The 13,926-nt window shown below is 40.1% G+C and overlaps 1 pseudogene; it reads left to right on the top strand.

Moving 5' to 3' along the window:
- Positions 1 to 11,767: 11,767 nt before the first annotated feature.
- LOC110592303 lies at positions 11,768 to 12,843 on the top strand (annotated as a pseudogene).
- Positions 12,844 to 13,926: the final 1,083 nt, after the last annotated feature.

Genomic DNA, 13,926 nt, shown 5'->3' with positions numbered 1-13,926 from the left:
GGGGTTGTAAGTTCAAGCCCCAGGTTGGGTGTAGAGATTACTTAAAAATAAAATCTTTAAAAAAAAATTAAAACACCTAAAGCTTGGTTTTACAAGGAAAATGTTAACTCTGGAAGGAGTAACATTTTTATTGCATAGTAATTAAAAATACAATGATAATTTTAGAGTACTTAAGAGGAACGTGAAACTGCTCTGGTAAAACTTCCACATAGTTTTATTGAAAAACATCACTGATGAGCAACCTCCCTGATAAAGCAGACCCCACCCCTTCCAGGTCTTCAGCAGCAGCAGGGACAGAAGAGCAATTGAGGAGGGGCTGCCGCCATGGCTGACAGCCCAAACCAACTCACAAAAGCGCTCACTGACCATCTCACAAATTCTGGATCCTGTTTTGCAGCAAAGGAGAAAAGTCAGGTAGGTGAGGCCACATAGTATCACAAACATTTGATTTACTCACAAACATTTGATTTATTATAGTTGTCGCCCTGCTAGAAGAAACAAGCTTACACAGTGTCTGAGTTTCTCTCAAATACAGAGATGTAATATATCCTTTTACCTCTCAAGTGCTTTTTTATACCCTCCCACCACCACTTCAGTCTTTTTCTTAAGAGAGAGAGAGTTCACAAAATCTCTCGTAGGACCACTCCTAGTTACTTTCACTCCTCTGGTGAATTTTGACTTACTAAAATATTAATGTGATTAAGTGTCATAGACACTGCAGAACATTTGTCCAAAACGTTTGCACCAATTTAACTCCCACCAGTAATATGAGAGTTACACTTGCTTCGTGTCCTCATTAAAAACACTCTTCATAATTCTAGTCATTCTGCTATCTGTGTAGTGGTATCTTATTGTTCTGTCTCATCTCTCTGGTGACCGACAATGTTCAGCACCTGTCTATAGGCTTACTGGCCTTTTGTATATCCATTTTTGTGAAATGCCCATTCAAGCCCTTGCCTACTTTTTATTGAACTGCTTGCCCTTTTTTTTTTTAATTGCTTGTTTTTACTTATAGACTTCTAGGAGTTATTTCCATATTCTAGATACAAGTCTTATGTTGATACATGCATTACAAGTATCTTCTCTCAGTCTAAGACTTGCTTTTTTATTCTCTTAATAGTGTCTTTCAGTAACCAGAAGTTCCTGATATTGATGAAATCAGATTTATCAACATCTTTATTTATAATGGTCAAAAACCAGAACAAATCTAAATATCTATCAATAGCAGAATGGGCAAATAAATTGTGCTATAGTCATACAATGAATAGCAATTTACAAAGCTGCACAGCAGAAGCATATTACTGTGTAACAATAAAAAAGAACAAACTTGCTATGGACAGCAATATGGAAAACCTTACAGACATATAACGAATACAACAAGCCAGACACAAGAGTACATACATGATTCCTTTAGATAGAAGTTCAAAAACAGGCAAAAGTAATCTATGGTAATAAAGTCAAAATAGTGATTACCTCTAGGGCAAGCAAGAGGGTAGTGACAGGAAAGGAGCACAAGGGAGCTTTTTAAGGATCTGGAAATATTCCGTCTTGATTTGATGGTTACATGGGACTACAGATGGAGAAAAATTCATCAAGATGTAAATTCAAAATCTGAGCATTTTACTGTATGTTACTGCCTTAGTTTCTATCACTGACCTAACAATCACAAATTTAAAACGTTAAAACAATACAAACGTATTATCTCACAGTTCCATAGGTAAGAAGTCCAAATTGGCTCAACTGGTTTCTCTGTTCCAGGTTTCACAGGACCAAAATCAAAACATTGGCAAACTAGGCTTTTAGGAAGGTCTAGGAAGAATCCTCTTCCAAGTTCATGCAGGTTGTTGGGCAGAACCCAGTTCCTTAATATTTTCAGACGGTATTTTCTGACTGAAGTCCCCATTTCTCTGCTGGCTGTCAGCGAGGGGCTATCCTTAGCTCTTGAGGTCTCCTTCCATCTTTGCATAGGGGCCCTTGCATCTCTGAGCCGAAGACAATATATCAGACCTTTCTCATGCGTGGAATCTCTCTGACTTCACCTATAGCATCCCCTCTGTTTTCCTCTTCAGCCACCTCTCTCTGACTGACTCTTCTACCTTCTTTTTTGCTTTAAAGGACTCATGTGATTACACTGGGTTTACCTGGGTAATCCAATATAATCTCCTTATTTTAAGATCCATAACCTTAATTACATCTGCAAAATCCTTTATGACATGTAATGTAACATATTAAACAGGATCTAGGGATTAAAGTGTGGATATCTTTGGAGAGAAGGGCATTATTTGAACAACCAGTTCAAATAACCAGTTCAGTTATCTCCAATAATGTTTTAATATAGTAGCATGAAAAGAGAGGTCACTTACTGAAGAAACTGCGCCTATGCAGATCATCTTTACCCTAGACTTCTATCCCATTTGGTCTTATTCCAATTATGTCCTTGACCCACTTCATGTTTGTGGCCTCAAGACAGTTGAATATTTCATACATAACCTACTCCTCCTTATTCCATCTGTATCATCAAATATATTACTGACCAAGGCATATGCTTCTAAATCCACTGAGTTATTACATGCCATTGCTAACATGGCATAAAGAAATATTTGACATAGAAAACTATATTTGTTTTATCTACCAACCCCTTCAACCAAATACATTTTTTTCTTTTTCTTTTTTTTCCTTTTTTTAGTAAACTCTACCCCCAACATGGGGCTCAAACTCACAACCAGGAGATCGAGAGTCACATGCTATACTGACTGAATCAGACAGGCGCCCCCAAATACATTTTATATGCTTCATCATTGACTCAATTCATTACATTTCCCTCTAGTCAATTCTCTTGGTCAGATGGCACATCTTTACACACTAAGAACAATATTTCATTATTGCCTAGGCACTATGTCAGATATAGATTACATCACTATGCTTTCAAAGAGCAAATATGTTTAAGAAGTTACTTGCAATATTGGTTTACTCACTCCAGTTTAGTTCAAAATTCATCCTTACAACTATTATTTTTACTTGAAGATTTATGGAGGAAAAAAAAATCACCCAAACTACTTGGTAATTTATGCAGATGTGTGATGCTGTCAAAATGTGATGTACTTTCAACTTCCAAAGCACGTATGTTCTTGTGCTGCTTTCCACATAATCCTGCATCAAATAAAGACGTCAGTAATTTTGACTTGATTGCACTATAATTATTCAAATATCCTTAATTTTATGCTCTGGCCTAATTTCCATATTCGTTGTTATCATTAAAAATGATTATTATAGATAATGTACCTAAAGTACTTCCATTAATTGGAAAATGCAATTCTTGAACAATAATAGTCATAACAAAAACAACTCAACATAAAGGCCACGATGGTAACGTAGCTGTACTTATTATCAACATAAATCATGACTGAGTGCCATAATGTCAGCCCTTAGTGGTCCCCTTCCAACTTGGCATGATCACTCCGCAGTGGTCATGTAACCATGTGACCAGTGACCATGTCAGTACACCAAGTCATCCTTCCTGACACCTCACAAGTAAGGCAAACCCTCAGGTGGAGATCAATGTCTTAAAAACACCCGCTTCCGCTGAAGCGGAGATTTGCTTATTGCAGCTACTCAGCAGGGCTCTGCACCTCTTATCAATCAAGGAGTAGCTGCAACATCTCCTGCCCTCTGCAGGAAACAGAATCTCCAGCTGAGACTTAGCACGAATTCTAGCAGTTCCACCAAATAAGAAAACAATTCGGGGTCAAGGAGAAAAGGAAACGGTGAGAAAAGGAAGGCAAGAGAGGAGACCAGAGTACAGATAAGGAATTAGAGACTACGTTTATCATAGGCCCCTTTGCAGCACATCACAGGAAGTTTTCAGCAGGAAATTTCTATGGGGATTGGAGAATCTTTGCATATTAGGCATAAAAAAACGCTTCAGAAATATAGTGTACCTTAGGGGAAAAGAAACTTTAAATAGGAGGTGGTATAAAAATTCTTTAAATGCTAAACATTTTATTAACTTTGATTTTCACTAAGAGCTCACTTATTTCTCGGAACAGAACAGCAGCCAAAACGTGAACCAAGAATCTGTTGTTATAAAATTGGAATATATCTAGTTAAAGATTATCAAATTACTTTTGTTTAATTCTAACTTAAATTTTAGGGTAATTAAACAGTTGGATTAAATCATTAGCAAACTTCTGAAAGCCTAGAGAATATTGTGACAGTACCCAAACTCTAAGAAAGCAGAAACTTAATAATGTCTGTCTTTCAAAGTGAAAAAAAAAAAAAATGCCAGCAAAAATGATTATATGGTCCTACTAGAAGTTTAGAATTATCAGTCCACCAGTTTATTAAACTTAATTTTTTTATTGTCTCATTCTTCTTCTATGAAAAAGGTAGGTAGATCTTTTTTCTAAAAAAATAAACATTTTACATTACTTAAAAAAGAAAAAGTTAAGTTATATAAAAACCTATCGAGAAGGCCAAATGGTAAGGTAAAACAAGAAATTGTGCCAAAGCTCTGATCCCCAGCTCTGCCAGTGATTAAAGTAAAGATAACGCTACTACCAGCTCAGGATAAATGACAATAATATGCTATAAACTTTGAGCTCTGTAGAAGAAAGCAATTTCAGATCCAGCCACGAAGAATAAAATATTATTTTTTAAAAGGGAGATGTATGTGAATTACAGGAGAAGAATTAAAAAATAATCTTAACTCGAATTGGTCAAACGTAATATGCAATTCTACTTGTCAGTGAAATCTGAGTCATACTACTATATTGTACCCAGTGGTCATAACACACTCTTCTACAACCCACAATAACCCCCAGGTATTGAATATAGTCGACACAGTGACTTCACAACCCATATATCACATAGGGAAAAAAATGTCCTATAGCTGTGAGACAATCCACAAAGATGTCAGAAAAATCTTAGAGAACCTATCCACCCCGTCAGGGAGGTAGGATTTACAGTTAGGAACACCTGCTCCCCTCTCCCTATCACTACTAAAATGAAAAAGCAAATAAAAGACAGAGTGACAGAAAGGTAGAAGGAAAAAAAGAACAAAAAAGCTTCCAAGGTTATAATAAAGGGAGTTTTCTTCACTTGGTTAATAAAAAATAATACCTTGCCAGGTTTCTACTGCTCATTTTATCATTTAATTTCACACAAAGCAGACCTTAACTTTGCATAAATTCCATAACTTCTAGCTGCAAAAAATAGGACCCCCTGCCAAACATCAGCCCAGAAAAATTGGATTTGCCTGAGTGTCAGCATGAACAACACAGTTGAAGGTTAATATTTAATCTGGCCTCTTCTCTGATCCCTAAAATCATGTGGATAAGGTGAAGTTACTTTTAAATTGCTGAAAGCAAGATTTCATTCACCATGAAACAGAAGTTATGTTGGAAGAAGGGGAAATGAGGAAGCCATGAAAAAATTTGTTGAAGGCTGAATAAATTTTTTGTACTAGCAACATATTAAAAGGCCAACTGACTTGCGAGCATAAAGAATCTACTTTAATCTTGCCTTTTCATAGGAACAAGCCCTTCAGAGATTTTACTTCCTGGGTGTTTATGCTGAGCTACCCAGAAACAACCAAAGGAAGAGGGAAGGCCAGATAAAAGACAAGAAGTCAAGGAGATGCCATGCCAGCTAATTTCAACCTCAAATGTTTGATTCGCTGTAAGAAAGTGTCTGATAGGTTTATCGTCCTTGTAAATATTTATGTATACTAATCCATTTCTTCACAGAATCTGTTCCCTCGTCAATTCTGCAACTTTTCCTGGGTCTCCTTACCAGGAGAGGTTTCCTCACTTCTTTTCTGGAGGGTTTCAATGCCTGACTGTCACTCTTATATTTGGTCACAAAACTACACCGTAGTTAAATCTGTTTACAACAATTCTCTGCATCGGAACGACTAGCCCCTTTAACTGAATGTTATGCCCCTGTTTCTGCACAAAACATGCTCAACACAAACTAGAGCATCGAGAGAGGTGGCGTCCAGATCGTGACGTCATCGACATGGCGGCACAGGTCGCTCTGACTTCGGTCCCCCTCAGGAGAAGACCAGTTAGCACCAATCCACAGATAAGGCACCGTTGTGAAAATCCTAGAACCCAGGGGTGAGGCTGAAGCAAGGCCCTGCACCACAGTGACAGAGAAGGCGCGCTGGAAAGGAAAGAGACGCGGCTCCCCTCTGCCGGCCTCGCCCCCTCGCCCGCGCCCAACTGAGACAGCTTTCCTAGGTCTGCGGTTGCTCCAGCGAGAAAGGGAAAGCCCAAGGCAGACATCCAGCTTCCCCAGTGTCGTGGGGCATTTCCCAGGAGTTCCAGTTGGGTGTCACCTCACAGGAATCACTGGGGAAATCTGTGGAGCTGGGCCACCGAGTATCAGCCCACAAATGGAGGAGCGGGAGGATGAGACCTACCGCATCCGGCGTTCAGATCTGGGCGGACTGCATTGCTCCTCCCGGCGGCGACCAAGCGGAGATCCCAGCGAGTGGCTCAGGCCATCTGCAGGGCCGTGGCGGTGGACCAGTCTGGCCAGGGTGCTTGGGGGGCAGTTCGGCCTAGTTCAGGTCACCAGCCACTGAGCTGTGCCTGCACGGAGCCCGTTCTACTCCCTGCCTGGGCAAGCCACCAAATTTGAAGCTCCACCTACCGCTGCCTATAGCCTCCAGGCCGAGCGAGAAAACCCAGGCGACTGTGTAGCGCGTCCTACAGCCGTGCTTGCAGCTAGTTACACCGAGAGAGCCCAGGCAGCGGATCTGTCCATCCGCAGAGCCAAGACGATGGACCTGTCTGGCCAGGGAGTTGGTGGACAGTTCAGCTGATTCAGGTCACCAGCCAGTGAGCATTACTAGAGGTAGAGCCCGTTTTATGACCCCCGAGAGGCAGGAAACCAAATTTGCAGCTCTACCTAACTGCTAAGTACAGGGTTCAGTCCCCCGAGACGAGACAAGGAAGCCTAACCAGAGCATCCCTGGCTGCATGGGAGCTTAGTCTACGGCCCCACCCAAAAGCAGAGCCCAGCCTAAGCCTGGCTCAATTGCTGAATGCAACCTACAGCCTCTCCCAGGCAGGAAGCATGGCCAGTGACCATGTCCAATCATGAAGTATATCCTCAGTCCCACCTGAGGAAGGAACCAGAAAACCCTACCGGACTTCAGTTCATAGCCACACCCAAGTGCATAATCAGGCTGGAAGGCTCTCCTAACCAAAGAGCCTGGCCAATGACCTTGCCCAACAAGGCAGCACAGTCAGCAGTCTACCACATGTGAAACCCAACCTGCAGCCCTCTCCAGCTTCAGAGCACAATATTCATCCCCACCTGATCCCAGAGCAGAGCCTGACAACTAGAACAACCTGGCAGCAGGCCACAGCACACATGAACATGGAATCCATCCAGTGGCACCATCTAGTCAAGGATCACAATCTGAGACCCCTGAGTAAGAAGGATTGCAGAGCCAAGCCCTATAGCCTTGCCCAGTTGAGGAATCCCACCAGTGGAACCACCCCACCAAGGAACAAAGCCGGCAGCTCTGCCCAACTAGAGGTGATAGCAGAGCCCATCTAGTGGCCCAAACTGACCACAGAGCATAGCCAGCAGCCTAATTGGATAAATTAGGGAGTCCATGCAGCAACCCCACCTGAAGGCTGAGATCAGCCAGTGGTACCTCCTGACCTCAGAGCATGGGCAGTAGCCTTGCCCAAATAGAGAACCAGATGGGAAACCCCAGCTGCCCAAGGACAGTACTAGCTGACCCATCCAGAACCCCAAGCTGGGAGGACTGGTGAAAGACCATCCCCGCCAAAGCAAATCTATAAAGTCTGGAAGAGGAGACCATTTACTCAAATGCACAGATACATACCAATGCAGGCATTTGACAAAATTCAACATCCATTTATGATTAAAAAAAAAAACTCTCAACAAATTGAGTATAAAAGGAATGTACCCCAGGGCACCTGGGTGGCACACTCAGTTAAGCATCCAACTCTCCGTTTTGGCTCAGGTCATGATCTCAGGGTGGTGAGATGGAGCCCCATGTGGGGCTCCACACTCTGGCCACAGTCTGCTAGAGATTCTCTCTCTCCTTCAGCCCCTTACCCTGCTTGTGTGTGTGCAGGTGTGCTCTCTCTCTCTCTCTCTCAAACTCAGCATACAAAAATCAGTGTGTTCCTATATACTAAGAGCAAATTATCGCCCCCCAAAAGATAATAATAATAATGAAAACAATCCCATTTACAATAGGGATCTGCAATAAAAAACAAGATACTTAAAAATAAATTTAACCAAGGAGGTGAAATATCTGTCCACTGAAAACTATAAGACTGATGAAAGAAATAGACACAAATAAATGATATGATATTCTGTTTTCATGAATTGAAAGAATTAGTATTGTTAAAATCCATACTACCAAAAGTGATATACAGATTCAATGAAATCTTGATCAAAACTCCAATGGTAAAAAAAAATAAATAAATGAAAAATTTTTTTTTAATCTTAAAAAAGGGGCACCTGGGTGGCTCAGACGGTTAAGCGTCTGCCTTCGGCTCAGGTCGTGATCCCGGGGTCCTGGGATCGAGCCCCAAATCGGGCTCCCTGCTGAGCGGGGAGCCTGCTTCTCCCTCTCCCTCTGACTGCTGTTCCCCCTGCTTGTACTCTCTCTCTGTGTCAAATAAATAATTAAATAAATAATCTTTAAAAAAAAAACTCCAATGGCATTTTTCATTAAAATATAAAAAAAATCCTGAAATTCATATGGAACCAAAAAACTCCAAATAGCCTAAGCAATGCTGAGAAAGAAGAACAAAGCCAGAAGCATCACACTTCCTGATTTCAAACTATATTACAAAGCTATAGTAATCAAAACAGTTTAATACTGGCATAAAAACAGACACATAGATCAATGGAACAGAATCAAAAGCCTAGAAATAAACCCATGTGTATATGGTCAACTCATATTTGACAAGGGAACCAAGAATGCTCAATGGAGAAAAGATAGTCTCTTCAGTAAATGGTACTGGGAAAACTCAATATTCATATGCAAAAGAATGAAATGTAATTCACCATGCACAAAAATTAACTCAAAATGGATTAAATGTAGAACGTGAAACCATAAAACTGCTAGAAGAAAACATAGGGGAAACGGTCCTTAACATTGGTCTTGGCATCAATTTTATGGCTAGGACACCCAAAGCATAAGCAACAAAAGCAAAAATAAACAAATGGTACTACATCAAACTAAAAAGCTTCTGCATAGCAGAAGAAATGATCAACAAAAAGGCAACCTACAGAATGGGAGAAAATATTTGCAAACCACATATCTGATAAGGGGTTAATATCAAAAATGTATAATATACTCATACAACTCAATAGCAAAGAAACAAATAATCCAATTTAAAAATGAGCAAAGCACTTGAATGGACATTTTTCCAAAAAAGGTATTCAAATGGCCAACAGGTACATGAAAAGGTGCTCAGCATCACTGATCATTAGAGAAATGCAAATCAAAACCACAATAGATATCACCTCACAACAATAGAATGGCTATCATCAAAAAGAAAAGAGATAAGTGCTGCCAAGGATGTGGAGAAAAGGGACCCCTTATACACTGCTGGTGAGAATGTAAATTGGTAGAGCCACTGTGGAAAACAATATGGAGGTTCCTCTAAAAATTCAAAATAGAACTACTATATGACCTAGCAATTCCACTTCTGGGCATATATCGAAAACAGGATCTCCAAGAGATATCAATCTGATAGAAACAGAAAAAAGATTGGTGGTTATGGGAGGGGGAAAAGTTAGGGGGAGAATATAGAGGACATGGGTGAAGGTGGTCAAAGGGTACAAAATTCCAGTTATAAAATGATTGAGTTCTGGGATGTAATACATAGCATGGTGACTATAGCTAACAATCCTGTGTTGTATATTTGAGAGCTACTAAGAGAGTAGATTTTAAAGTACATACAAAATTTGTAACTATGTGAGGTAAGGATGCTAACTAACCTTATTGTGGTAATCATTTTGCAAAATATACAAAATAAATCATTACACTGTATGCCATAAAATTATACCACATTATGTATCAATTATGTCCCAACCTGGGAAGAAAAAAGATGCTTCTTCCATCCAATTTTACAATACAAAATGATGAGCCATGCATGAAAAAGTATTCACTTTTAATTTATTCACTAGAGAATAAAGTAATTTTGGGAAACCTAATCAAATGAACCCCCAAGACAGGAAAGGAGACAGGTCAAAACACGCAATTAATAATTCTTTAAGAGTAGGTTCCATTTCCAATGTGATCTAACATCTGCTCCACTACCCACTCTAAAGGTGTTGGGCTAAATACATTTTTAAACCATTTTTTTCTAATTTCCTTTAAAGCATTTAGATGTGAGGATCAAACTGAGGGAAAAATACACTCAATTACTGTTCTGATGTTGGTGCTTTGTAGTCTCTCAGCCTTATGAAATCCCGTAATATTTTACTACCTCAGCGGGTTTACAAGTGTCACCTCAGATTTACATTTTCTAGAATATTTTCTGCCTCTTCTTCTGAATTATTAGGAAATCTTTGCTGTTAACCTGTTAATTGTAAGGTTAATTAGAGATCACATCTTTCTGAGGGTCTGGCAAAATGCACACGTGTTACCAGGGCAACTAGCCCACAGATTGTTGCATGTACATACAGCTTCTTGAGGCTATGGGGGGAGTAAAGAATTCAACCATTCAGCTTCCACAGTTCTAAGCTCAGTTGAGTCTAGTTTGATCTATAGAGTACTAAATAGAGAAACACTGAAAGGAAAATTCTAATAAATTGAAGCTACAATTACAGTAGTTTAATTACACAGTTAAATTTAAAAATATTAATCAGGGCCTTGCAGTAATGGCTGTATAATGTCTGCACTTCCTCATTTATAAATGCATGTGCATGTGTCCTTTGAGGATAGAGACCATGTTGAATCAATTTTGATCTCCAAATCCCTTCCAAAACCAGGCACACAATAAGTACTCAACAAGTACACAAAGGGAGCCTTCTAAGTAAGGTTCATCTCTAGCGGGATGTACAGGGACTGAGAAGTTACAAGATGGTAACAAATCACAGACTGGATGCAGATCACCCAACTCACAGTAAACTCCCAGGGGCCATTTCTAGGGAATGACTACCCAGTCACCTATTTCCTACTTTTGGGCAACATAGTCTTCCCACCCTGAATCATGCAATCTGAATAAGAACTAACTTCATCTCACAGTACTTGGTTGAAGCCTAAATCTGTGACAGAACTCAAAGTCCATCCCAAGGACTTTTCAAATGGAAATGAGGATAGAAAACTTTTGGGCTTTCACCTCTTTGCAGTGGAAGAGAATGAAATCACCAACTATAGAGAAACAGACGTAAGTTGAGAGAAAATTAGTGCTATAGCTTCTGGTTCTGACCATCAGTAATAGTCCTGTCCTTCCAATTTCATGAACCAACAAGTTCACCTCTTGGCCCACTTAATCAATTTGAGTTTCTATCGCCTGTCCTCAAAAGAGCCCTGACTCGGGGCGGGGGGTGGGGGGGTGGGAGGGGGTGAGCTGGGTCCACCTCCGCCACCGCCAGGGAATGATCTGGGCAGCAGCGAGCAGCCCCAGCCAGCAGCCGCAAGCCACTTCTGCGGGTGCCGGGAGGAGCTAAGGTTGCCAGTCTCCAGTCGTCCCCCTCTCCGCCCCCCAGGAAGGGCGATAGGGAGCCGCGGCTGATGTCAGAAATACACTTTCGGGAAATGGCCTCTAAATCTTGGCTGGATTTTTTAACCTTCCTTTGTGATCAGCAGTTGGATTTGTTTTATGTTCTCAGCTATTTAGTATTTTATTGGGATAACAGAGTGATACCCAGCCTAATATTCTTCATAATGATCCTCATGCTAGGCACTCAGATGATAATGGACAAAGTCATCTAGAAGGACAGATGAACTTCAATGCAGATTCTAGCCAACATAAAGATGAGAACACAGACATCGCTGAAAACCTCTATCGAAAGGTTAAAATTCTTCGCTCGGTTATGACAGAGCCTCAAAATCTAGAGAAAAAGGCCAAAAACATCAAAGCTACATGGGCCCAGCATTGTAATAAAGTGTTGTTTATGAGTTCAGGAGAAAATAAAGACTTCCCTGCTGTGGGATTAAAAACCAGAGAAGGCAGAGACCAACTATACTGGAAAACAATTAAAGCTTTTCAGTATGTTCATGATCATTATTTAGAAGATGCTGATTGGTTTATGAAAGCAGATGATGATACATAGGTTATACTGGATAATTTGAGATGGCTACTCTCAAAATACAACCCTGAAGAACCCATTTACTTTGGGAGAAGATTTAAGCCCTGTGTAAAGCAGGGCTACATGAGTGGAGGAGCAGGATATGTACTAAGCAAAGAAGCCTTGAAGAGATTTGTTGATGCATTTAAAACAGACAAATGTACACATAGTTCCTCCATCGAAGACTTAGCATTGGGCAAATGCATGGAAATTATAAATATAGAAGCGGGAGATTCCAGAGGTACCGTTGGAAAAAAAACTTTTCATCCCTTTGTACCAGAACACCACTTAATCAAGGGTTATCTACCTAGAACATTTTGGTATTGGAATTATAACTATTCTCCTGTAGAGGGTCCTGGTTGCTGTTCTGATCTTGCTGTTTCTTTTCACTATGTTGATCCTACAACTATATATGAGTTAGAATACCTCATTTATCATCTTCGTCCATATGGTTATTTATACAGATATCAACCTGCCTTACCAGAGAATATACTAAAAGAAATAAGTCGAGCATACAAAAATGAAGACCCAAAAGTAAAATGAGAACTCTTGAAAGAAGAGCATAAATGAAGAGGTAAAATGTCTAGCATTGACTGAAGAACGTCTACATTTCTGATACAGAACACTGGAATCGCAGTGAGGAATTCTTTCTAAGTGAACATTCCATATTAGAAATCTTTCATATGAATGACTGTAAACTGAAGCTTTAAGTGAGCTGTGAAGTCTGTTAAAATGTGTTTTGATACAGTAATATATATATATATATATATGTGTGTGAAAAACTTGTGCTTTTAAAATGTGGCCAGACAGAGGGACTAGAAACAAGATTTTTGTTTTCTATTCTTGACCACATGTATTATTTTCAGTGAGAAACTAGAACATTTAAATTTTCTAAAACTACACTGCACATATTAATAACACAGATGATGCTAAATAGATCTGCCTTAAAGAAAATTTTAGAAGGAAACAGTGTTGCTTAATGTTATTTATAAACTCAAGACATGAGCAGTATGATATAAATGAACCAAACCACCCCCCTCCCGCCGCACACATCATACATGCAGGTTTTGGCTAATGAAAATTTCCTGTGACTGTAACTGGCAGTATTTCTTCCAGACAAGGTAAAATAAGAATGGCACTTATCCCAAAGTGCATTAATAAAACCGCATTTTGAAATTAAAAAAAAAAAAGAGCCCTGACTCACACAATGAGTGATCCCTCCTAACTGAGAAGACCTGGAAATGCTCAGGCTGGAAGAGGGGGTGAGGTGAGGGAGGGGATTGTGTTTGGAAAGATCACCTGTGTTGCTTGATTGGTATATGTTCTTTTTTTTAGTAATACCTTAGTGGAAGCCAGATAATGTCGATATCCCACCCCCTCCCAAAAGCACATGGATAATTTTCTCATCAGAAGTATCATTTCTATGGGGCACCTGGGTGGCTCAGTCAGTTAAGCATCCGATTCTTGATCTCGGCTCAGGTCATGATCTCTGAGTCATGAGACTGAGCCCAACATCAGGCTCCATGCTCAGTGGGGAGTCTGCTCTCCCTCTGCCCCTCCCCAGCCCCCCCGATAAATAAATAAATAAATAAATAAATAAATAAATAAATAAATAAATAAATAAAT

The sequence above is a fragment of the Neomonachus schauinslandi genome, chromosome 3 (assembly GCF_002201575.2).
Source record: "Neomonachus schauinslandi chromosome 3, ASM220157v2, whole genome shotgun sequence".
NCBI lineage: Eukaryota > Metazoa > Chordata > Mammalia > Carnivora > Phocidae > Neomonachus > Neomonachus schauinslandi.
Note: the sequence above shows the minus strand (reverse complement) of the source record. Positions and strands in the feature narration are given on the sequence as shown.